The sequence below is a fragment of the Leptopilina heterotoma genome, unplaced genomic scaffold (genome assembly GCF_015476425.1).
Source record: "Leptopilina heterotoma isolate Lh14 unplaced genomic scaffold, ASM1547642v1 Lhet_90, whole genome shotgun sequence".
NCBI lineage: Eukaryota > Metazoa > Arthropoda > Insecta > Hymenoptera > Figitidae > Leptopilina > Leptopilina heterotoma.
Window position 1 is genome coordinate 1,098,251 of NW_025111194.1, and position 27,207 is coordinate 1,125,457.

Genomic DNA, 27,207 nt, shown 5'->3' on the forward strand with positions numbered 1-27,207 from the left:
CGTGATTTGCTCCGAAGACTAACTCATTCCTCTGGAAGATATATGAATACCCTATGTACATAAATATGTAAAGAAAATTTTGAAATAAATACACATAAAAAAACACGTGTAATTGTTTTGAAATTTATGATGATGTTTTTTTGGAAATTAAATTATTCTCTGCGAATTATTATTTATCCAATTTAATGTTTAAAGAAAAAAAAATATATCGTGTGGATAGTAGGTACTTGTATGCGAATAAAAGAAAAGGTTTTATCTATAGGGACCGGTTGTCTGAGAATTAAAGAGAAATTTTTTTTTCGTCTCTTCCTTCGTTTGTCATTCTTCTTTTTGTTTTGTTTCTTTTTTTTTCTTTTTTTTATTTGTCCCTTTACTTTCCAGTAGACGAAGCTAATCGCAATTTTCACACGGCGCAATATTACGAGAGCGTTTGAGAATCCCCCCTTCCACTTTCTGTATAATGAGATGGAGAATGTGCAGAAAATACGATGCTCCCAAGAGTTTTATGCGGAAGAAAGTAAAAACTGTAATGAAAGCCATTTTTCTTATAACAAAGTCGAGAGAAAACCAGATTAGACGCAAATAATCCTTTCATGATTTACATTTGCAACAATCTTGTGGTGTGAAAAATAATGTTTTCTTTTTAGCACATTGCCCCTCCTCCATCACTAAATATTCTGCGCGAGTTAATTTTTTTTTTACATATTATTTGAATTTTTAATATTTCTATTAATTTTTGAAATATTAAATTTTACTATAATAAATATACCTAGTATGAAGAAAACAAGTATTTTTCCACTTTATAAAATTTTTACCCTCGTGAAACTTTATACCTACTTTTACTATTTTTACTATTATTTTTTACTATTTTTAAACTTTCTAAATTAGAAATATTTTTAGTATTTTAATACTTAAGTTTAATACTTAAAAACACTAAAAGTATTTTGAAATAATTTGAGACAAAAATTAAAATGATAATATCGCTGCGGTTTATATTTCTTTGGACGAAAAAAAAATTCGAAAAAGTGCATAAAAATTTGCCGGTTTGTATTAAAAAAAAAGAAAAAAAAATGTTCCTCCGAGTTCGTCAAAATATATTCTCGTAGTAGTAGTTGTAAAAGCCTCGGACTATTTCCTCATAAAAGAGAGACAGACTCAGTTGTCCGTGGAAACCAACAGAATGTTGTCTCGAATCTATTTTGGTGTAGTTTATAAAGTCTCTTTACATTTTTTTTCAAATCCCAATGTAAATACTCTCTCCTTTATTTTCTATAGTTTATAACAATTTTAGTTCGTCGAAATTAAAAAAAAGTCTAAAAGAAATGACGAAATGAAATTTTCTTTAACTTCACCTTCTATTGTACTTTGTTTTTAATTAAAGGGGATGAGTGCAACAAACATAAAATCATTTTCGAAGCTGTTTTTTGTGAATTCGTTTTTGCACTTCTTTTATATAAAATAAAAACCACTTTTTATATTATAATTTAGAAACTATATTATAAAAAATGGTAATCTATACCACTTTGATGATAATCCACATTTTTTCTAAGGATATCAAGTTATTGAGACAAAAAATGTATCAAAATTGTTGCCACAATCCTTTTTTTGTCTCAACTTGATATTGTTAGAATAACTAATTTTAAAATAATTATTAAAAAACAAAAGCAGATTTTTTTGGGATAGTTTTATCACTCTTCTTTAATTTCGATTGATTTTTTAAAACAAAAGATTTTACAAAATACGTGAAATAATTTCATTGGTTTATTATAAAACGAATTATCACACTTGAAAGGCAGCGCCAATCAAAATTAATTCGCAAGCAATTGCGATGAACTGTTCAACTTCACTTGCAACGACGACGATCGTTCTATAATTATTATTGCAATGTGGTTCCCCTTGTGTATAATGAGATAAACTTGACGAAAGTCAACTATTTCGGAAATTTGATTTTCTCAAAATTGTGTTAAGAAACAATAATTTCAACAAGCGTAAAATCCCTTTGAATAATAAATTAATTCGAATAATTCAACAAATTTTAAATGACTCAAGTTTGTTTTTCTTTAAATTCATTCAAAATCCAATATTTTTTTATCAAGAAATAGCCAATCTATATTGTAGACGAGAAAAAAGTATTCTTCGTCGAATTGAAATTAGTACAAGGAACATGTTCTCCAAATACGGTTTTAAAATTTTTGAGCCTTGTTCTTGACTTTGAGTTTTGTTCCTGTCATAGTTTTACGATTTATCTTTATTAAAAACAACCTTTTTTTAAAGATGAGTCTTCTGCTGCTTCTAAAACAAAAAGGTAGGAAATTAGTGTTCTTTAATTTTTTTATACTTTACCAAATTGATGCCAGTAAAAATCCCCTGTTGAGGCTTCTTCATATCACAATTTTATGATTGAGTTTCATTCTTGTGTAAATTTTACGATTTATCTTTATTAAAAACAACCTTTTTTTAAAGATGAGTCTTCTGCTGCTTCTGAAACAAAGAGGAAGGATATTAGAATTTTTAAATTATTTTTATACTTTACCAAAGGTTTGTCAGTGAAAATTTCCCCGTTGAGTCTTCTTCATGTCACAATTTTTCGATTGAGTTTCATTCTTGTGTAAATTTTACGATTTATCTTTATTAAAAACAACCTTTTTTTAAAGATGAGTCTTCTGCTGCTTCTGAAACGAAAAGGTAGGAAATTAGTGTTTAATTTTTTTATACTTTACCAAAGGTTTGTCAGTAAAAATTTCCGCGTTGAGCCTTCTTCATATCACAATTTTACAATTGAGTTTCATTCTTGAATAAATTTTACGATTTATCTTTATTAAATACAACTTTTTTTAAAGATGAGTCTTCTGCTGCTTCTGAAACAGAAAAAAAAATTAGAAAAAACATACTTTGGAATTCAAGTTTTTTTGTATTTGATTACGATATTAAAAAAAAACTAGTAAAGATAGGGAGATGATATAGTTTTCATGATAAGAAGGCAATAACTTTAGAAGTAAAGACCCGGAAACTTATGATTTTTCAGCATTTCTTATCTAAGGATACAATTACAAAAACTAAAAAGATTAGTCAATTTTTCCGGTTGGGATGACAGTTACAAAGTTGTATGTCCCTTTAACAAGAGAATAATTTCTCCCCATAAACTCAAGGGACGAAAAGTTTACTTTCGTGCGGAGAAGTTTAAAAAAAACTTCCAGAAGTTGTGTAGGAAATGTTTCAGAAGTTCCAGTTTTGAATTTTCCTTTTGTTTATTAGATTCTGTAGCTAGACTGATGCCTTTGCAAGAAGGTATGGAAATGTTTCATCATCATCAAGTTGACACATTTTGCACCTACTTGACACTTGTTTAGGTTATTTCGTGTGCTGATAGCTAAAGGAGACCATGACCTGTGATTACACCAACTATTATACTTCCTTCCACTTCTGATCTTGCCTCGAGTTTTAGAAGATCCTCCGCAAACTTCTTGTTGAGTTTTAACTCCAACCAACCATTCGCCTATCATCTTAACCAAGTTCTAGCCAAGTGAGTTTCGTGCTCCCTTTGACACCATCTCTCTCTAGTTTCATCTTCTTCCCTTTCCCTCTATGACTCCTTTAACCGAACTCGAAATAATGCCTCAACGCTAATTCCAAAGATTTATCGTCCTCCACTCAGGACATGAAGTCTTTTCATTTCCCCCAAGTGTTTTAGATATTTTGTTGAAAATGATTGACCTCAGTAGTTGCACAATCATTCCCAGGGGTTAAAAATAGTATTTTAAAATTCCCCACAGCTATGGGGGTTGTTTCTGGCATAATAATGATAGTAAAAGAAGCTGATCAATTGTGACAAGTTTATTAACCACAGTTGATAAAATCTTTTGATATAAGTTATTCCTTATTTTACCTAGATGGCCAATCATTGTAGGGGGGTCAAACATTGTACCGATTATTTTTTTTAAAATTCCCTTAATGTATCATTAACAAAAGTTGATAACTAACATATATATGAGTTGACGTTATCTCGCGGAATTTTTAGATATTTTTGATGTCACTGTGACAAAAAAAAACGACAGAGAAATTTCCAGAATACGAGAGACACGATTTTAAGGGAAAATATGCTCTATATATACAATATGCATAGAATTGTAGAAAAAAAAATTCTTATCTGAATTTCCTCGGGAAAATTCAGTGAATCTTGCTTATATATACGTATAGAAGACTTTCTGAAGAGTTTCTGAATGTTCCGTAACTTTCTTGTCACCGGAATATTCTTAGGAGGTTGTTTGCCGAGTAGATGATAGGTAAAATGGAGAGATTCGAGTTTCAGACGCGGATATAGATAAACAAGTGTATCACAGTGACTAGATATATAAATTCAATAAGGTATCTTATTGTTCGTCAGAGACGTTAACTTTGACAAGTAGCTGTACTCTTGTCGATATGCACACCATTGTTCATAGTTCATATAACTTTGATTATTATTTTTCTCCGAGAAAACTTTTCTAGCAAACAAAAAAATCACTTCTTCTTTCTTTTCATTTTTTCGCAACTTTTCATTCATGGAGTAATCACTATGGAAGTTCGTTTAGGATGTTAGTCTAAAATTAAAGTAAATTAAAAAAATTAAATTGAAATGTAGTCGGGAATATTAAATATCCAATCGTGTGTTATATTCGAATATATTGTGAAAATCAATGTTTCCTAATTGAAAACCTAATTTAAAAAAAGTTATTAAAAATAAAAAGGGAAAATTTTTTAAAAGTTATTTTTCAACTACACTCGACTTTTTCCAAAAGGAAGAATAAAGTTTAATGGATGCTTTTTTTATTTAGTAAGCGGTTTAAATATCAAATGAATTGAACATTATAAATGAGAACTAGGCCAGGCGTCAGATTAATTTAAATTCTGTTATAAAGATCGATATTATTCAGTGGGAGAAAGAAAAAAAAGAGAAAGAGAGAGAGAGGGAGAGAGTTAAGTTTTGAACAGTTGCCATTCTTCAATTTTTCGTTTTTTTCGTGTATATCGCGCTGATAATCAAGTTTTGAAAGCAGATTTCCATTACAGTCATGCCTCTTGGACACCTGCCATTCCACAAGTCCTCCTCAACTCTATTCAAGCTTCCTCAACTGAATCTTCCGCTTAAGTTTTCCTCTATAATACAACATTCATTCGCTCGAATTCATGCATTCATTGAATTTTCACTTTCTAAGATATCAAAACCGCGAGCATATATATATGTATTCCATTCACATTAGCCTTTCATATTCAACTAATTTGAAAATTTTTCTCCCTACAATGAAAAAAAGGGGAACGAGAAATGAATTATTTGGAAAATTATTTTTACTTCTGTATGGGAAAAAATTATTTTTCAACTGAATAAATTTATGTAAAACCTGCTTGAATTGTACTTATAGAAAAAGGATTTGAAAGAAATCGTTTGGTATTTTTAGAATAGGGGTGTTAAAAAGGGTCAATTTCGATTGAAGACTTTGAGTTTTGTTCATGTCATAGTTTTACGATTTATCTTTACTTAAAAACCTTTTTTTTTAAAGATGAGTCTTCTGCAGCTTCTGAAACAAAAATGAAGAAAATTTTGTTTAATTTTTTTTATACTTTACCAAAACACTATCAGTGATCCCTTGTTGAATTTTCTTCATGGCACTATTTTACGATTGAGTTTTCTTCTTGTATAAATTTTACGATTTATCTTTATTACAAACAACCTTTTTTTAAAGATGAGTCTTCTGCTGCTTCTGAAACAAAAAGAAAGGAAATTAGAGTTTGTTTAATTTTTTTATACCTTATCAAAGGTCTGTCAGTTTCTCAAAAAATTTTCTCAAACGTCACTTTTTTACTTTTTCCCACTTCAAATGAATTTTTGCCTCAGAACTCATTTGCCAGTTTTACGATATCTGTAAAAAAAACCTAAAATAAAAGTTATATTAAAGAAAAAAGAACTTTATAAGGGAGAATTTTTAAAATTCACCTATTGGATTCACTTTTTTATTGTATAGTATAAAAACTGTGTGTGCATCAATAATAATATCAGTGGAGAGTTTTTCCAATAAAAGTGTTTATAGTGTCAATATGGCGAAAAGACGTGGACTGTGAACGTGTCACTTGAATGAGAAGGATGTAGAACAGATTTTTCCAGGACAGTCCAGAATATGTAACAGTATGTGAATTTAAACTTCTCGGGCATACACAACACACACAGATGCATTTGTGCATTAAAATATATATGTACATACAAACACATATATGTCTATACACTAGAAACTCACCTGCTCTTTTGTCTCGAGTTTTCCAACTGGAAGTGAACTTATTTGCTGAATTTTCATCCGCAACACTTATTTTCAACAAGACGTTCTGTGTCGAGAGAGAAACGCGCATATTAAGATAACTTGTCTCACTACTATCCTCGGGTGTCATTATCATTTTATTTTCAAAAATTATACTGTCGAGGTGACGGAAAAGTTGAAGTAGCTGTAGTTTTAACAAAAAAAAAATGCGCTCATGAAAGAATTTTAGTGGTATTTTTTTTCTTTTTTCTACTTTCGTGTAATTATACTGGAAATTCCTCTTCTGTAGTAAAAGCGCAAATTTAAATTTTTAATTACTTAAAAAATGTTATAAAAAAATTTACTTAAACGACATTTTTACACAAGTAGCCCTTGGAACTTTTTTCCTTAAATAAAATAAGTGCCGAAAATTACATTTTTGAGGAAAAAGAATATTTTTTATTTTCTCCAATACCGATTATGGATTTATAACTTTCAACTCGGTGTTTCTCTCATCGCTACTTTTAAAACTTTATTTGAAATGACTTTTGAGGTTTTTTAATCTAAAAGTTAAATAAACTCCCTAAAGACATTTCCAGGCGCAAAAGTTCCTTTTTTCGAGTATAATCTTCGAGACTCAATTGCCTATATGGATGTATATAGCAATCTTGAACTATCGCCTTCAAAAGCGGTGATTTCTTTTCTTCTTCTTCTTCACTTTTTTCTTGCACAGAAATGAGAATAGAATTGAGAGAGCGAACGACCTGCGGGTGAAATTCTGAACAACTTTTATGGAACATTCGAAAAAGTATTTTCCGAACCGATTCGATATTCATTCTTAAAATTCTATATGAATCTACAATGAGAGAGGATACTCCATAGAATCGATATATTGTCAATTTACGCATAAATTTGAATTTTAGTTGCGATATTTATTCTCCGTATATTTGTTGTTGTTGAAATTTTTTTACTTTCCTGACATTTACCTTCGAGACTTTTTACTCTTTAGCTTTAAGGTTCGAATACTATTTTTTTAAAATAATATAACTTTTATCAGAAGTCTTAAAAATTTGGGTTTTTTAAAAAGTATTTTGCTTTTTTTCGGGGTGGGTGTTTTATTTTGAATCACGGTCTCTCACGCTCACCCGAACAATAAGTAGCCACAAAATGTTGACAATAGAGGAGGAAGAGCTCGAGCTACCACTACTCTACCCTCATTAGTTTGCAGTTTGCTTTTGTTTACATCACAGACTAATGACCAAAGCATTGGTTTGGTAAATGCAACGCCTTTTGTGTGATTTTTTTTTCTTGTTTTGTTCTGTCATTTTTCCAGAGACGACATACAGTCCTCCTTCTCATCAACGAAAGTAAACGTTTACTTCTTTTTACATATCTTTTATATATTTACTTATTTTTCTGATGTTGAGAAAAAAAGTAAGAATCTTATTCACGGTGAATTAATCTTAATTTTCAAAACACTTTTAGTATAAATTTTACGATTTATCTTTATATATAAAAACCTTTTTTTAAGATGAGTCTTCTGCTGCTTCTGAAACAAAAAGGTAGGAAATAAATATTGTTTAATTTTTGTTATACTTTACCAAAATACTGTCCGTAAAAATTGGGCCGCATGATTATTCCCCAAATGTCATTTTTCCGAAATGTCATTTTACCGAACTGCACTTTTGCGAATAGTCATTTTTGCGAAAAGCCATTTTTGCGAAATGTCATTTTTACGAATAGTAATTTTTGCGAATAGTAATTTTTGCGAATTGTCATTTTTGCGAATCGCCATTTTTACGAATTGTCACTTTTGCGAATTGACATTTTTACGAATCGCCATTTTTACGAATTGTCACTTTTGCGAATCGACATTTTTACGAAATGTCATTTTTGCGAATAGACATTTTTGCGAAAAGTAATTTTTACGAATTGTCGTTTTTGCGAAAAGCTATTTTTGCGAATTATCATTCTTGCGAAATTTCATTTTTGAGAAATGTCATTTATGCGAATTGTCACTTTTGCGAATCGCCATTTTTACGAATTGTCACTTTTCCGAAAAGTCATTTTTGCGAATTGTCATTTTTGCGAAAAATACAATAGTGAATCTATATATACCTACAAGTTTACTATTGTATTTTTCGCAAAAATGACAATTCGCAAAAATGACTTTTCGGAAAAGTGACAATTCGTAAAAATGGCGATTCGCAAAAGTGACAATTCGCATAAATGACATTTCTCAAAAATAAAATTTCGCAAAAATGACAATTCGCAAAAATAGCTTTTCGCAAAAATGACAATTCGCAAAAACGACAATTCGTAAAAATTACTTTTCGCAAAAATGGCTATTCGCAAAAATGACATTTCGTAAAAATGTCGATTCGCAAAAGTGACAATTCGTAAAAATGGCGATTCGTAAAAATGTCAATTCGCAAAAGTGACAATTCGTAAAAATGGCTATTCGCAAAAATGACAATTCGCAAAAATTACTATTCGCAAAAATGGCTTTTCGCAAAAATTACTATTCGTAAAAATGACATTTCGCAAAAATGGCTTTTCGCAAAAATGACTATTCGCAAAAGTGCAGTTCGGTAAAATGACATTTCGGAAAAATGACATTTGGGGAATAATCATGCGTCTCGTAAAAATTCCCCGTTGAGTCTTCTTCATGTCACAATTTTACGATTGAGTTTCATTCTTGTATAAATTTTACGATTTATCTTTATTAAAAACAACCTTTTTTTAAAGCTAAGTCTTCTGCTGCTTCTGAAACAAAAAAAAAGAAAATTAGTCTTTGTTTACCTTTTTGTATAATTAACCAAAGTACCATAATTGAAAATTCCCCGTTGAGCCTTCTTCATGTCACAATTTTTTATTTTTAAATTTATAAACATATATATAATTATTTATTATATATATTCCACCGCTTGTCCAGCGGTCATGTAATATTCATGAAAGGTAATAATTTGCAATACCAATAAGCTTTGCTGAATGGAACTCACATCCTTGATACCTCAAATCGACCTTCGAACCTTGATAGTTACCCCAAAAACGTGTTTGGTATGTCGAGTTAGACATTCCGTGCGTAAACTAACAGAACCTCATTGGTCGGCCATTGCGTATAATTCTGGAATTATTCTTCAATAATGCCCCTCTCACTCTCTCTCTATTCTCTCTCCCCCCTCTTCTCTCCCTTGTGGTATAGTTCATCGATTTGTCAATAAACCGGGTCAAATTTCCTCAAATTGGATAATCCCTCAATTGGAAATCAGTCACTATTATATATATATATATGTATATATGTCATTTACTTGACGAAATTAGTTTATTTTTTGATTGAGATCCGAATGAAAATCGTGTACGTGTAGGTGCTTTAAGAATATGACTTTATTTTTAAATAGCACATTTTTTAATGAATATAACTAATTTTTTAAATAATAATTTATACTTATATTTATATATTGATATTTAATTAATAGGTAACGACAATAATGTCTAATTTTATAGTGTATTTGTTGTGAAAATTAATTTAATAGGAATTTTCACCCTTAGGCATGAATTTTGATTTTGAATTTACCGCCATGTTATTAGCAATGTTGGCGCCACTTGTAGGAGCCTGCGCGTTACGTTAAGACCAATGAAGAAAGATACTTAAGGGGAATTCCACTTTGAGACCTAAAAATAGTGATTTTTTGAAAACTATTTTGAAGTAGAAAAAAAGAACTTAGATCTGCGGGCACTTTGAGATATTTTTTGTATTTACTTAAAGGGTTCATTTTCAGACAAGAAATATTAAAATGCACTCGAGTTAAGATAGATTATTGACGGCGGTCCATATCTCGACTTCCAAAACGATAGGAAAGATATGGAGTTCGCAATATTTTTGAAACAACTTCGATGAAAAATTTTAAAGTTCACATATGTAGTTTACTATCTAAACTTTAGAAAATTTCGAAATTTTCCAAAACGTACAAAGAATCTAAATGCGACTTACCTACTCTCTATATTCTTTATTTGAAATTTCACATATATTCAGATTTAAAGAGTAAAAAATGATAAAACATAATTTGCAATAATTTCCATTTATGTAAATTTTTTTAAAAATGAAGTCGATAGTGCATTGAAAATTTGACGTATTCATGTCGTGCAAAAGTCGAATCGTCATTTTTATAAATTCGCTCACTCGGACCTAGAAGTAAATTGAGTTTTCGAGTGAAAATGCACTTTATGTGTATTTATCTGGTTATATATATTCGCACATACACAAAGATGTTTCTTGGGTCCATAATGTCGATGAAAATCTCAGTGCAAGAGAGCCATGGGATGCCCCGAGCAATTGCGACTACCGAGAGTGAGAGAGAGAGAGAGAGAGAGAGAAAAAGAGGTAGTTTCTCTCCATCCTCGATATCGTTTGAAATGCCAGGTGCCACTATGTAGGGTGCAATCTCGCGAAATCACGGGAAACGTAGGGCAATCGTTCTCTTGGAAAGTGGATCCGGTATGTTGGTAAACGTCCTGGAATATAAAGGTGACCCATATTTTTCCCCTCAAATGGCGAATTTATTTCAAAACTCCTTATAAACTCGTCGAGGCAATCGTATATTTATTTTTTTTTTTAATAATACACCCATAAAAATAACTGTATATTTTTGTTCCTCTAAAAAATAAAGTTATTTCTGTCTTAAAAAAGGGGAGAAAAATTTACATTTATTATAAAATAAATTGTAACATATGTTTCAAGGGGAAATACCTGTTGAAAAAAAAATTTTCCTCTTTCTAAAAGTTTAATCGAATTGAATGCAAAAATTTTATATATATACTAAAAGATACTGAAGTTGGAATTAAAGAAAACGTTTCGGATATAAAAAAAAAATCTTCCCGTGTGCATCTGTAGGAATAAAATAAAGTGAATTTACGTAAATCCAGTGCGATCGTAAGAATCCAGGCACGTGGTTAACACACATTTCTACAAGGAGATTCTCTACTGTTATCTCCTTCGATTCTAATTTTATCCCATCACGTACTTTCGTTTAAAATCAAATATTAAAAATTCGCAAAAATTTTAACTTTTCCTTCTTGATTAATTAGTGTCTTAGTTTTATGATAACTATTAACTGCAGAATAGTACCTATAAAAATAATTATGAAAGTAGTTGTAAAATAAATTATAAAATAGTTATAAAATAGTTATTAAGATGCACTCTGCCCTTCAAGTTTACAATATAAAAAAATAGTGAATAAGTATAAAAAGAAAGGTGCTCGGTAAAAAAAAAGAACAATCCACTTTCGAGGTCCACTTGTTCGCCTATCAACTTATCCCAAGAGGGACAAAAAATAAAACTAGATATTCTCATCCCTTTCTCTCACTCACTCTCTCTCTTTCTCGATTTCAGTATGTTTCAAAGTTGAAATCGGAAGTACTTGTACTTTATATGGAGAAATATATGCCTGCTGTACGTTATTCAACCTGGAAATTGAACATTGAGGCAAATTGTTCGGATTTTTCTCGGGATACTTTCCTTCTGTGTTATGCGAACTATATATGTACTATTGCCTCGCTTGGAAAATGGAAACCATTATTAAACGAAAACTGACGATATTAAATTTAGAATTGTGGTAGGATTATAGGCTTTTTTTGTTTCTTGCTTCTCTTTTTTCCCTTCACTATCTTTCTCTATTGAGTATATAAATAGTGGTTTTATTAGTTACGTTTTATTTTGCACAATTTTTAAAAATAGGTTTTTATGACTTTTTTTCTATACTCTTTAAAAGAATGATAATTAAGCCCTTGGAGAAAATTTTTTTAGTGGCCAAGGACAAGATTAGTCTCCGATTTAGGAAGTAATCTTCTTTAACTTAAATTCGGTACGAAGGACACGTACGAAGTCCTGAGAACTAGGATTTCATTCTTGTATAAATTTTACGATTTATCTTTATTAAAAAACCACTTTTTTTAAAGATGAGTCTTCTGCTGCTTCTGAAGCAGGAAAAAAAGGGAAATTATTGTTTGTTCCCTTTTTTTATACTTAACCAAAATGTTAGCAGTAAAAATTGTCTGTTGAGTCTTCTTCATGTCACAATTTTCCGAGTTTCATTCTTGTATAAATTTTACGATTTATCTTTACATATAAAAACCTTTTTTAAAGATGAGTCTTCTGCTGCTTCTGAAACAAAATGGAAGGAAATTAGTGTTATCTATTTTTTTATACTTTACCAAAATACTGCCAGTAAAAATTGACCGTTGAGTCTTCTTCACGTCACAATTATACGATTGAGTTTCATTCTTGTGTAAATTTTACGATTTATCTTTATTACAACCCTTTTTCTATAAAGTTGAGTCCTCTGCTGTTTCTGAAACAAAACAAAATTAGTGGTTTACCTTTTTTTACACATTTCCAAAATACTGTCACTAAAAATCCCTTGTTGAGTTTTCTTCATATCAGAATTTAACTTCGTATGATTATTATAAAATAATTTTCCCACGATGAGCAGCATCTGAAACAGAAAACGAAAAATTAGTCCGTCGATGTATAATAAAATGATAGTTTTTTAAAATCGTTTTATTAAAAAAGTTTTAAGGTATTGGAGATCAAACGTCGAGGATGAACCACCCTCCTCACTCCTTCATCCCATGGCATGTACAATAAAATGTTAACGCATTTTATAAACCTGTTGCGTTAAGTTCTACTGTTTAAACGCGTGCAATAAGGTTTTGGCAACTCGCCAAGTGTTTATTGTGCTTATGTATACTCAGACTGAGAGACAGAAGGGTGTATTGGGGGTATATGTAGTTAATTAATTTTCAATCCAACTAGATTTCAGAGGAGATTTATTAGCTAAATATAGAGATAGATAGATAGATAGATAGGTGGATTAGGTGCAGTATCAAATTGGAATTTCCATTTTCACTCATTGTATTGTGAATAAAATCGAAACAGATTTACCTTTTTCATTGTTATTTAAATACCCAGAAAAAAATAATACAATTTTGTTTCATGTATTTTTAACTTTAAATGAAATCTATTTATTATTATTTTTAAATTAAATCCTATTTTTTAAAAACAAAAGTAATTTAAGAGAAATTCATTTCTCCAAACCTTTTTATTAACACAGAATGCGGTCAATTATATTTCATCAGTCATCACCCCTAAAATACTTTCTTTCTCCTTTTCCTCCGTTTTTATTTCAATTGCCCATGATAACACGTGTTCTTTCTCGACATTATCATTAGAGGGGTGAAAAGTAGGATGTAAACTCTTCTCTCTGACTATATATATATATTTATATATCTAAATCGTATAGTTGGTGGGAAAATAGAATTATCCCAATATAGATGAGAATTTGCTATTGTTTTTGTGCTCACAAGGAGGCAATGATTAATCGTTTCATGTGTCACTCGGGTTAGAAGTGTGTGAGTGTATTTTGAGGGTGCAAGAATGCGAAGCGTAAGTTAAACCCCCGCTCTCTCACTCTCTCTCTCTCTCGTTAGACAAATGCACATTCCTCTTTATCTTGACACTATGCTCTTCACCTCATCATCGTTATCCCTTTAATCGGACCCGTGTAAAAACATTTAACCAATGTAAATTAAATTCCACAAGTTTGCAAAATCTGAACGTGTTTTCTTGTTTATTCTTTATTTATTTCATAAATAAAATTAAATAGTTTATAATGGTCAGTTTACAATAGTTTCGATTAATGGTAGTTTATGGCAGTCTGTGGTAGTTAATGGTAATTTAAGATAATTTATGGTAGTTTATGGTAATTTATGGTAGTTAAAATCAATATATTTTAATTATTTATGTTAAAAAACCAAATTCATAACCCAACGGGAAGTTGCCAATGTTAACGATTGGTTCAATAATGGGCCATGCTTGGTACCCAATGGTTTTTTCTTGGCAAAACAATTGGCAACCATCATTGGACCACCAATGGTTTAAACTTGGGATGATCACGCTACTGCCAATGATCGGTAGCCAAGCATCGGGCCAATATTAGTTGCCAAGGAATTGCCAAGGAGACAAAATCGATTTTCAAAAGCTTGATTTTTTATTGGCAGCCAACAAAAAACCAAGGTTTTGAAAATTGATTTTTTTTAATTATTAATTAAAATTTATTTTTAAAAAATATATTTTTCAAAAATTTATTTTAAAAATATAAATTTTTTTAAATTAATAGAACATATTAATTTAATTTGTCACCTCTGGTAAAACAAAGATGAAAGACTGATAAATTCCCTCACTTTATATTTTACAGTGGAGGGATGACTGTGAATGTCTTTGCGAGAGAGAAGCAGGTACTTATATAGAGCCAGTGAGAAAGGTCACAAGCGAGAACAAATCACTAGCATGCACTCTGGCGGCGCTTGTCGGAAGTGGCGCAACGTTGGTTGCCAAGCGCTGTGTCGATAATGTCAGGATATGCATGCGCGCCAGAAAAACAGTTCCGACAAGCGCCGCCAGAGTGCATGCTAGTGATTTGTTCTCGCTTGTGACCTTTCTCACTGGCTCTATATAAGTACCTGCTCCTCTCTCGCAAAGACATTCACAGTTATCCCTCCACTGTAAAATATAAAGTGAGGGAATTTATCAGTCTTCCATCTTTGTTTTACCAGAGGTGACAAATTAAATTAATATGTTCTATTAATTTAAAAAAATATATATTTTTAAAAAATATATTTTTTTTAAAATAATTTTTTGAAAAATATATTTTTTAAAAATAAATTTTAATTAATAATTAAGAAAAATCAATTTTCAAAACCTTTGTTTTTTGTTGGCTGCCAATAAAAAATCAAGCTTTTGAAAATCGATTTTGTTTCCTTGGCAATTCCTTGGCAACTAATATTGGCCCGATGCTTGGCTACCGATCATTGGCAGTAGCGTGATCATCCCAAGTTTAAACCATTGGTGGTCCAATGATGGTTGCCATTAATGTTCCAATAATGGAACGGAGTTCGCCAAGCATGGCCCATTATTGAACCAATCGTTTACTTCCCATTGGGAATAATTAAAAAAAAAATTTTACCTTCTTTTTTCAAAATTCTCTTCCTTTTTTGGTGCCAAACACAAAACTTAAATGTTGATTGGAGCTATAGTGTTTGACGTGAGGCAGGAGAGTGCAATTTTCCTTTTTTTATTTTCGGGAAAAAGTATTGTATCAGTGTGTTGAGCGTACGCCTGCGCGACTACACACAGGATCAACGCAGGGGGTAGTGGGTGCTTTTGCTCTTGCTCTAGCCTGTTCGGCCGGGACGTCGTCAACGTCCGTTTCAGAGCGGCGCCGAGACGCGTACGTATCGCGTGTGTGTCACTTTCTTTTTCAATTATTATTATTTTTTCTTTTAAATACCAAAAAAAAAAATACCGCCGCATTTCTATTTAAGAAAAACCCACTGTCCATAAAATGGGAAATTTATAATTAAACCCAACCCCCCCTTAAATATACAAGAGACCAAAATTGTGAAATTTGAAAAAAAAAATTTTCATATTATAAATGAAAAATTTTTCCCTTTTTTTCAATCCGCGTATATGTCAATTTCGTAGGTGGATATTTATCTGCTTTTCTACGCAAAAAAAAGGCTGTTAATCGAATGTGACAATTTTGCCTGGATTTCACAACAGGTATGTACTAGAGATAATATTTTGATTCTTCTATACTGTTTGGGAAATTGCATTTTATTTCTTCGTAAATTATTCTCGGAAATATTTTTTCCACTATTTTTTGACATAAAATATTTTTTTTTCGCGATAAGAGAGAAAAAGAAAAGAGGACAAAAAAAATGATATATTAGTCTAGTCGAGGGAATAATTTTTATATTGGCGCGTATCTCTATTGTGGTAGGAAGCAAGCTGGTAATTAACAGGTGGCTCGGTTGCTCTGCAAGGGAAAAAAGTAAATGGTAAAAAAAGAGACCCTGACCCATGCTTTTTCTTCTCTACAATTTTTTTTCTTCCTTTTTGATCAAGGAAATGTGTAAATTATTCTTTGCATTTCTATATATATGTGGATAAAAGTAGTCTTCTCTTTTTTTCTACTATTATTACGACTCATTGTGATATAGTAGTTTATTGACTGATTGAAAAATCTTGATTAAATATGATTAAATTCATTTTCTCGAGCACTATACTGTGCATTTGTTGGTAAATAGAACTTTTCTCACAGAGGAAAACTCAATGAAAAGTAGATGTTCTCTTTGTTTTCATTTACACATATTTTATGTATATGTTGTATTACCATTGTTTTGGTTACTCTGCTTGATTCTATTTTATTGATTTATTAGCAAATATTGTTTATTTTTATGGTCATTTTATTTATTTATATGTTTATTTATTTATTTTATTGTTTGTTACTTGCTTTGCCATTTTTTGTTATTTTTTATTTTATATTGCTTTTGTATTAATTAATGTTACGTTTATTCTTTTTCTTTTTTCTCTTTTCATCTTTTTCTTCTCCTTTCATTTATTAAAATGTTACTTGAATGTTATTTTTGTGGTTAATTTTATTATTTTTGTTGTTAATTTTGTTATTATTATAATACTGCTGTTCTTTTTATTGCTACTGTTATTTATACTGTTACTTTTTTATTGTTACTTTGTTTGTTATTTTTATTGTTACTTTTATTGTTATTTTTGTCATTATTTTGTTGTTTATTTGTTGTTATTTTAATACTGTTGCTCTTTTTATTGCTACTGTTATTTTTATTTTTCCTGTTACTTTAGTACAGTCACCATTTTTATTGTTATTTTTTGTTACTTTTGTTGTTATTTTTGCTGTTACTTTATTATTAGTTCTTACTTTTTTGTTATTTTCGTAGTTGCTTTATAATCTTTATTGTTACTCTTTTGTTACTTTTGTTGTTAATTTTTTGTTATTTCTAGTGTTATTTTTATTGTTATTTTTGTCGTTACTTTATTATTACCTAGTTCTTACGTTTTTGTTATTTTCGTAGTTGCATTATAATCTGTATTTTTAATCTTTTGTTACTTTTGTTGTTATTTTTTTTGTTAATTTTTTATTATTTCTACTGTTTCTTTTTTTACTTTTACTTTTTTGTTATTTATTTTCGTTATCTTCGTTCTTTTTGCTATTTTCGTTGCTATTTTTATTGTTTTTTTTCCTGTTACTTTATTATTAGTTTTCACTTTTTTGTTATTTTTGTATAGTTGCTCTATAATTTTTATTTTTAACCTTTTGTTATTTTTGTTGTTACTTTGTTATTTTCATTTTTTTCTTTTCCATAATTTTTCTTGTCGTTTTTATCATTTGGGACCATTCAAGTATTACGTAAGCATTTAAGAGGGAGGGGGGTCTAGCTATTGCTTATTTCCATTAGAAAAAATGGCGCTAATGCATATAAAAAATCTTACATGGGGGAGGGGGGGGTCTAAAAACCTGAAAAATATGCTTACGTAATACTTGAATGGCCCCTTTTTGTTGTTCCTTTTTCTGTTATTTTTTTTTATTATTTTATTGTTATTATTGTTTCTCTTTTAATTTTCATAAATTTTTACCCTTTACAGTAATTTTTTTACCAGTTTATTTTTACTTTTTTTATTTGTTTTATTGTTTCTGAAAATTGAAATAAATTTTATCGACATACTTCTCACTATTAACTGACTGCGTGAATTTACGGATATCATTGAAACTTTTACTAATGTAACGAATTCCAATTTTCAATCAGATTTAATGTAAATTTATGTTTTAATTAACCCAGTTTATAATTTTACAAATAACTTTTTTTAAAAAAAACTTTAAATTTAATTAATCTGTTTATTGTTAAAAATAAATTAGAAAAACTATTTAAAAAATAAACAAAATTCATAAAAATAGGTTTAAATAATATAAAAATAGCAAAAAAGATAAAAGTAGTAAAAAATAAATTTTAAAAAGATAAAAGTAGTAAGAAATAAATATTTAAAAAAATAAAAGTGCTAAGAAAAATAAATAGTACCTAGGGTAAAAATTAAAGAAAATAAAAATAGTAAACAAAAGGTAAAAGAAAATAATAAATTTTTTCAAAAATTCCGTGTATTATAGAAATTAATTATGACAGTATAAGTATAATAAATCACAAAAAAAACAAAAGAAAATAATAATAAAAGTCAATATTAATGTAATTAAATCACACACCTTCCATTAGGCCTCCCTCCCCAAATATATATCGTTATATATAATTAAAACAGTTTATTTAATTTCAAACCATGAAAATTAAATTACACTAATATTTTTCTTTCTTTTTTTTCTATAATATTCTTTTCCCCCCTCGTCAATTTTCTTCCTGAGGCTTTTTTTCAAAATGGTACCTATAAATATATCCCACACGGAGCATAAAGATAAATATTTCGTGCGTGAGGTTATTATTCTTTTATGCAAATGTAACGAAGAAATAAGGAAGTGTTTTACACAATCAAAATGATCGAGCAATTTGATAAAAGTGACAATCGAGTAATATATATATATATATATGTATATAAAAATGATGGATTTGCGACATATTTTCTATGTCTTCAAACGATTTCCGGCATCTTTTGTAAAATTATTATACAAGACGTTTATATACACACATATTATATATATATATATACCTTATTTATATCTTATATAAAAAATATGTATGTGAATGTAAAAGGAAAATGCGTCTTTTTGTGTCTTTTGTATTTTCTGAAAAAAGTGAAACACACCCTCTATTCTTGAAACTTTTATGTGTAGGGTGCGAGAGAGGTGAGGGTTTTTTTACATACACACTTACACATAAAAGAAATATTTTTATTATATTATATAATTTATAAATACCTACTAAAAACTATAAAGACTGCTATAAAAAACTAAAAGGAATTTTTATAAATAAATAACTAAGGTAAAATAACAATGTAAATAATATAGAAAATATACAATATAAATTATAATTATTCATTATATACACACGGTTATTTTGAAAATATCAAATTTATACCAAAGTGTATCAAATTTATAACAAAAATTTAGATCAATTTATAATTTGATCCAAACAGAAAGAATTTAAGATCTTTTTGTTAAATATTATAAATATATAATAATTAATAAATTTTCATATAATTTTATATATAATATATTTATAATATAATTATTATAAATAAAAAAATTTATTTTATTTTTTCCTTATTTATATCGAATATTATAAATATAGGATGCATGTGAGTATGTGTGTGAAAAACGCCCCGCTCATAAAGTCGCCCCTTTGATCGAAAGCAAAGACACTGCTTTCTACCGTTTCCGGACTTGAAAAGTAAAAGAAAAAGGAGAAGAAAAAAAAAGAAAAAAAAGTGTAAAGAAAAGTGATAAATTCGTAAAGAATAACGTGTGCTATCAACTTCACACGAACGTTTTCCATCCCCCTCGTTGCTCAAGTGAGATTGTACAGGACTTTTGATATATATCACTCTCGATCGCATTAACAAAGCATCAGATCGTGTGTGTATTTTGGAAAAAATATATTTATAAGGAAAAAAGGTCAAAAGTATCTCGTTTTCTTTTGTTTCCTTATCGTTCAATATATATAACTTTCGTCAATTTGTTTATTTTTTTAAGATTTTCTTTTTCTTTCTTTTCGGTTAGTTATCTTACATCAAATTATTATATTTTTTTATATTTATAAAGAAAATATAAAATTTTTTATATTTGTAAAGAAAATATAGAATTTTTTATATTTGTAAAGAAAATATAGAATCATTTTTATGGAGAGTTGATCCCCTTGAAGTATATTATTTTAAAAAATTACAAACATAACCTAAAATTGTTAGCTTCTTGGGTACCTTTCTTCAGTGCCGTCACATATTTACAAACACATAAAATTTTATATTTTATAATTTTTTAATTATAATATATATACAATAATATTTATTACATAAATATAATACACAGTTTTTCTGCAATTATCAAATTGAGACAAAAAACGAATAAAAAGTATTGCGAAGCAACATATTTGATTCGTTTTTTGTCTCAATTTGACATCCTTAGAAACACTAATAATATAATAATATAGTAATAAATAATAATACCTAAAAATTATAAAATTCTAATTTTCTGAATTATTCTATTCACATTATACACGTAACTATCAGATGGAAAAAAGGAGAAAAAAGTTGTAATAAAAATTATGAAGAAAAAGCATATAAAAATGAAGTTGAAAAAAATATACGAAGAATTAATTTTATGGCTTTGTTGTTTTTAGTTTTTCATGTATATTATTACATTTTCGCCTTTTTCTCGCAGTGATTATATTTCTCCATTCTTTTCTGCTTTTCTATTTTATTTATTTCAAATTTTTTTTTACATTATTTTTATGGTTCTCTTGACTTCTTGTCTGTCTCTCTGTCTCTCACTTTTTTTTGCATATTTAACTTTATTATTAAATCCTACTATCGTTGTTTGTCTGAATCTGAATATTTATTAAATTATTATAATCCCCGAACCGTAGTCACGATATTCATGTTCGATATGATAATGGGAAAAAGAAACTTTTTCAATCGTACTTTGTAAATGGGAATGTGAAATTTCAATAATATACACCCCGTATACAATGAAATAAAAAAGGCGAAGAAAAAAGAACAAAAACAAAATCTACAATTGAGATTATATTTCTTGAATTTCCCTTTTTAATGTGATTTATTATCAAAGTGAGAAAATAATTTTATTCGAAATCTGAGAATTGCTGTTAGTTCTTTTTAAAAGTAGTTAAATTTTTTGTTTTTGTATTTTTATATTATTATATTTTTATACATTTGTATTTTTAGTTTTTATATTTTCAAATTTTCATATTTTTATATTTTTATTGTTTTATATTTTTAGTTTTTATATTTTCATATTTTTATATTTTTATTCTTTTGTATTTTCATATTTCCATTGTTTGTTACTTTTTAATTGTTTTATTTTTATATTTACATATTTTATATATTTTAACATTTTTATTCTTTTATATTTTCATTGTTTGTTATTTTTTAATTGTTTCATTTTTATATTACTATTTTCTATTATAATTTTCTATAATTATATTTTACACATTTTTTTCTTAATTTATACCTAATTTATTTTCGTTACTGGATTGTAATTAATTTTCATTGATGTAATTTTTAATTTTATGCATATTTGCCTTCAACTAATGTCCCGTGTTATTAAAAACGCGAGCAATAAATATCAAAGTAGAAACGATATTCACATATATATATATATATATACAAGATGTTAAAGAAATTGAAAAAAAATTCAGTTTAAAAATGATGGAAATTTATAACCCCGAATATGACATTTGTCGTATCCAATTTTACCTCAAAATTTCAATTTTCTTCTCGTAAAATTCATCATTTTCATTTCTTTTACAAATTTTTTTTTTACCTTTTTCCAGAATTACTTTCTAATAATTCAATAATTTGACTTTAATGTCAAACTGCAAAAAGTTAAAAATTTAACTATAATTTTAAATTAAATAAAATATTAATTGACTTGGTAATTAAAATATAAATGTGACGCGCTCCCAAGAAAGGTACCTAAGAAGCAAACGAATTATAGGTTGGGTTCGAGTTAGATTTATCTTGCTTAAAAGTTTATTTTTAATTATTTGAATGTAAAACCAATTTTCATTGAATATTTTGAATATAATGAAGACTTGTAGACCAACAATTTTTAATTAATAATTGATTCTCTTTCTGTATTTTTACTCAAAAAATTAAAAACCTAACCTCAAATTTTTTGCTTCTTAGGTACCTTTCCTCAGAGCGTGACACAAATATAGAAAATAAATAATAATATATAAATAGTTAGTTAATCTAACAATCTAAAAAATATATAAAAATAATATTTTTTATGCTATACATTTTAGAAATTTTGTTATTTTTAAAAATATAAACTAATAAGCTTCGAAAATATTTTTAATTACAATTTTTTTTTGTTTAACGAAACTTTTTGTTAGTAAATAGAAAAGTAAATTTTTTTTATTTTTAATAACTAATTTTTGTTGATAATAACGAAAAATGATATATTGTTTGACTTATGATGGATTATTCTACTTTAACTCGCAAGGCCGCGTCTGACCATTACATTGAGATATACTACTAATTTCTCGAAAGCAATGCCTCTCGTATTTTACATCCACATATAAAATACTACTCTTTTGAAAAATTTCCCCTTCAAAATAAAATCTACATGAAAAAATTGTAATCTTTATTCTTTTTGCTTTTCATTATTCTCATTAGTCTGTCATTGTAGTCATTAAATTCCGAATTATCATCCACCGTAAATTTCGTTTTCTAAAAGCGATGAAAGTCGAATGGAAAAAAATTGAATTTTACCTGGTCTACTCTACTTTTCACTTTTTTTTTTTTTTTTAATGACAAGGAACGAGTAGACGATAAGGTTTCTTATCTCCAAACAGATCCTGGCTTCTAAAAGTAACGTAGAGTTAATGGACAGGTGCAGACTTTTCAGAAACTAATGAGATGAAACGAACAACGTAAAGCTTTCCGGAAGTAATGTAAAGAAATATCTGGTAAAAAGTTGTAGAAATGTGAAAAAGTGATCGGGGGTGGGAGGGGGGAGTTTCTTTTTGTAGATAATATAAGAAGAAAGGGAATGAAAAAAAAGTATAGTGAATTTTTATAGGGGAAAATATGTTTGAAAATATAGTTCACGTATTTCGAAAAATTCTTTTGTGTATTCTTTTTTTTTATTCTTTTTCTATTCTTTCATTTTGAAAAATTTGATTACAATTTCTTTATGCAATTTTTATTTTTTTTAAACGTTCTTTTTGTGGAAATATATTCAAGTCTCAGTAGGGACGAAAAGTGTTTAACATATTTTTGAAATAAAAAAAAAAATAAATAAAATTTACCAAAAGATTACTTTGGGGAAAATGAGAATCAGAAATTTGGTCGTTGAGTGTTTCTTTATACATTACTCTATATTTTAGGATAATGTATCAGTAGTTGAGTTTTTGTTTTTGTCAGAATTTTACGATTTATCTTTACATATAAAAACCTTTTTTTTAAAGATGAGTCTTCTGCTGCTCCTGAAACAAAAATGAAGGAAATTAGTGTTGTTTAATTTATTTATACTTTACCAAAACACTGTCAGTGAAAATTCCCTGTTGAGTTTTCTTCATGGCCACTTTCCGTCAGACATTCCTTGTTGAGTTTTCTCCTAATTTTACGATTCATCTTTATTACACTCCTTTTTCGAATGACGATTCACCTGCAAAAAAAATATTTTAATTAAATTCTTAATAACGATGTTAATCAGAAGTGTCAATAGTGAGGCTTATACACTATACCTTGACGTAAAAAATAAATATGACATCAATAATAAAGAAATTATATAAATTATATACCTTTCTCTACATATACAATGTTTCCAAAGTGTCTTAATAAAAATGAATTCTTCTTTCATATTTAATAAATGAACTTATATATAAATTAAATTGGATCAATTCTATATTATTGTGTATATATATAGGTATATTATTGTATTTGATAAACTTGTGAAAATAAGAGAGACGACTTTCTTGACTGTTTTACCGACTAACTTTAGAGTCACCTCTACTCGTTCGTAATTCTCGCTAAATTAAATTCCGAGAAGTCGAGAAGTAGTTTTATATATATAACTGTACCCTATACATATATATAAATTTTGTATGTATATATATATACGTACATACATACACTCATACACAGTCACTTTGGTAATAGGAAGTGCATAGTTTCTGAATTCCCACCGGATGTGAAGGTGCTTACACGAATATTTTTCTACTCCCATTGAATCAACTAGAGTGTCATTTTAATTAATCCTCTTATAATATTTTACGCTGATTGAATAAAAATTTTATAATTTGCCAAGTATTCAAAATACTTGTGATAAATTACAATTTCTTGCAATTAATTACAATTTTATATAGTTTTTCTGTAGATATCAAATTGAGACAAAAATTAATTATTATATTTATTCATTAATTTTTTAGGTTAAATTTTCATTTATTTTTGAATGTTTAATCTTTAATGTTAAATCATTATTGTTTTCTCTTCGTTTCAATGTCTTTGCTTCAAGTTCGGTTATATTTTGACCGAAAATACTAAAATTTGGTTCAATATATAATTTTACAGGATCAATTATTATATTAAGGTAATTAAAGTGCTAATTTAATTTTTAACTTTAAAGAAATTATTATTGCCTGCTGTTTTCATGGTGGAATTTGGTATTAATTATAAATTTTTATAATTGTCGCTTTAATCGTGTTACACACTTTGTGTGATATTATGGTCCCCTGGTCTCAAGACCATTTTGCCGTCTCATCAGCTAGAATTAATTAATAATAATTTGCACTGTGAACAAGAATTTCATGTAAACTTTATTATACCAGAGGTTGTAAACATTAATATAGAAAGTAATATAGGAAATGAGGTTTATTAAATAAATAAAATTATATAAAATACATGTTAACGGTAGGAAAATGAGAAATAATATTTTATATTTATAGTAACAGTAGTTACAAAAATAATAGTAAGAATATATTTATTTCTTATTTATTTATACTATTTATTATTTTTATATATATTATATATAATAATTAAAAATTCAGTTTCTTAGGATTAAAAAAACTAAAAATTCTTATTTTAAGTTTGAGTTAGAAAATATTTTTAACTACTTAAAATTTGTCTCTTTTTAATTCGCGTTAGCAGATTTGCATATTTTTCACATAACAAATGCAATTAGAAGACTGTGAATTTGAATTTTTTAACGACAAATTAAATTTTTATGAAGTATCATATGACACAGACTAACATACACACACGAATACACGAGACTTATGAATATTCTTTAGAGTTTTAAATATATTTTTAAAATATACATTTCCAAAAATTCAAGGGAACCAAAGTGTCATCAAAAATGTATGAGTCTGCAAAAATACTTATTTTCAATCTAAAAAAGAAGAAGTTTAAAGAGTAATAGTAAGACCCGTAATTCTATATATATAGTGGGTGTATGTATATATATACACCAACGCGTTAAATGGTTTAATGGATTTTTAAAAAGGCATTAAAAGGGCAAGGAAAAAAAAATTTGCAATGAAAATGACAATTTTATTTGAAAGCGTATTCTCTTATAAAATAAAAAAAAACATTTTTTTCTCTCTTTTTTTTTACAACCGTTAATTGCTTTCTATTTATTTGACAGATGAATTCATTAAGCGGTTCATTTCATTAAAAATACAAAAAAAAAAACAGTGCGTATTCCAAAAATTTACAATAACAAGTTCTCTTTAATTTTTTTTTTAAATTGTCCGCAATAAAATATGTACATTTTTTATACCGCTTCTTTTTGCTTTTTTAATCATATTTTTTTTTAATGAAATTTTGTTTTTAAATATTGGAAAGAAAAAAGAAGTGTGGAATTTTCTTTTATTTTTTTCGTTAAGTTAATCATCATTTTATCTGTTTTTGATTTCGATCTTTTTTTTTTGTCTATATTGTGAGTGTGTTTGTGTGTTTGTTTGTAAATATTGGTTCACTAAAAATTTACGCGCAGAATGTTCATATTTTTCACATTTAAACACCAAACACGAAATTCCATTTGTCACGCGACAAATTGTCGTTTATTTTCCACGCTGATGGAATAGTGGAAAATAATATCTTCACTGAATACATTTCCTTTTGCTCAATTCAAAGTCTCTTGGTGAAAAATGAAGTTCGTCTTTTATCCTTTTTGCAATAATTATCGCAAACATTCATTAGGAATTTTTAAAAATATATCATGTTAATACAATATAGTATACTTTTACCATTCTTTTATTTTTATTATATAATATAATTATACTTTAGTATAATTATAATATAATACAATTATGATATAATATAATTATAATATATAAAACAATTATGATATAATATAATTATAATATAATACAATTATAATATAATATAATTATAATATAGTATAATTATAATATACTATAATTATAATATACTATAATTATAATATAGCAAAAGAATTAAATTTTGTTTTGTGGGGAAAAAATAAATTGTTACCGATTATCGTGTACTTACATTTGGAGATTAACGTAAATACTGGCTTTGAAATTCGGTATATTTTGATTTCAGTCCGTTTCGACACTCATACATTAAAATCATGCACAAGTAACACAAGGACTTAAAAATTTCGTTTTAAATAAATTTTTAATTTTTGAAAAAAACCGACCACCACTGGGGATCGAACCCGCGTCCCTGTCTTCATGGCTCTTACGCCTGACGCCTTAACGGCCACGGACAAGGATGCAAGTAACGTTATCTAAGCACAGAACATTGAACCTTTGCGAAGTTTGACTCTAGGCACTACGAGTGGGAAGGGCGGAGAATATTGAGAATATTATTATAGTTATGGTATATAGTTATGATATTATATATAATAATTTCTATCTTTACTGCATAACTAAGGATACTAGTATACCGAAATCCAATATAATGTTATATAATATAGAATAATGTAAAAAAATAAAATAAAATAAAATAAAATAAAATATAATATAATATAATATAATATAATATAATATAATATAATATAATATAATATAATATAATATAATATAATATAATATAATATAATATAACTTATATATTATAAATATAATAATTTTAATTAGAATATTATATTTTTACTCTAATTATTATTATATATAATATTATTATTATTATTTTTGTTATTTTTGATATTGTGATTGTTAATTAATTTTGCATTAATTAATTAATTAATGAAAAAATTCAATGTCAGATAGTAGGGAGAGCCCTAATTAATAAATATAGTTGTGTAAATAAAGAATTCTATGTCACGTTAGTTACATTAGGAAATTAAAAAAATGAAGCAGTTGGAATAACAATTTCAGTTGAATGCGTGGAAAAAAGTAATTTAGTGATATTACCTCTTTT

The 27,207-nt window shown here is 27.7% G+C and overlaps 1 protein-coding gene across 2 annotated transcripts in view; it reads left to right on the plus strand.

Moving 5' to 3' along the window:
* The window catches only part of LOC122511786, a 92,453-nt gene that overhangs the window by 1,282 nt on the left and 63,964 nt on the right, over positions 1–27,207 (plus strand). Inside the window, exon 1 of one of the 2 annotated variants that reach the window (XM_043627266.1) lies at positions 15,488–15,885. The exons of the other annotated variant lie outside the window; for it this stretch is intronic. The gene's annotated coding sequence lies outside the window, so the exon portion shown is untranslated. Of the gene's footprint in view, positions 1–15,487; positions 15,886–27,207 lie in introns of those variants that run through there. 2 annotated transcript variants of the gene reach the window in all.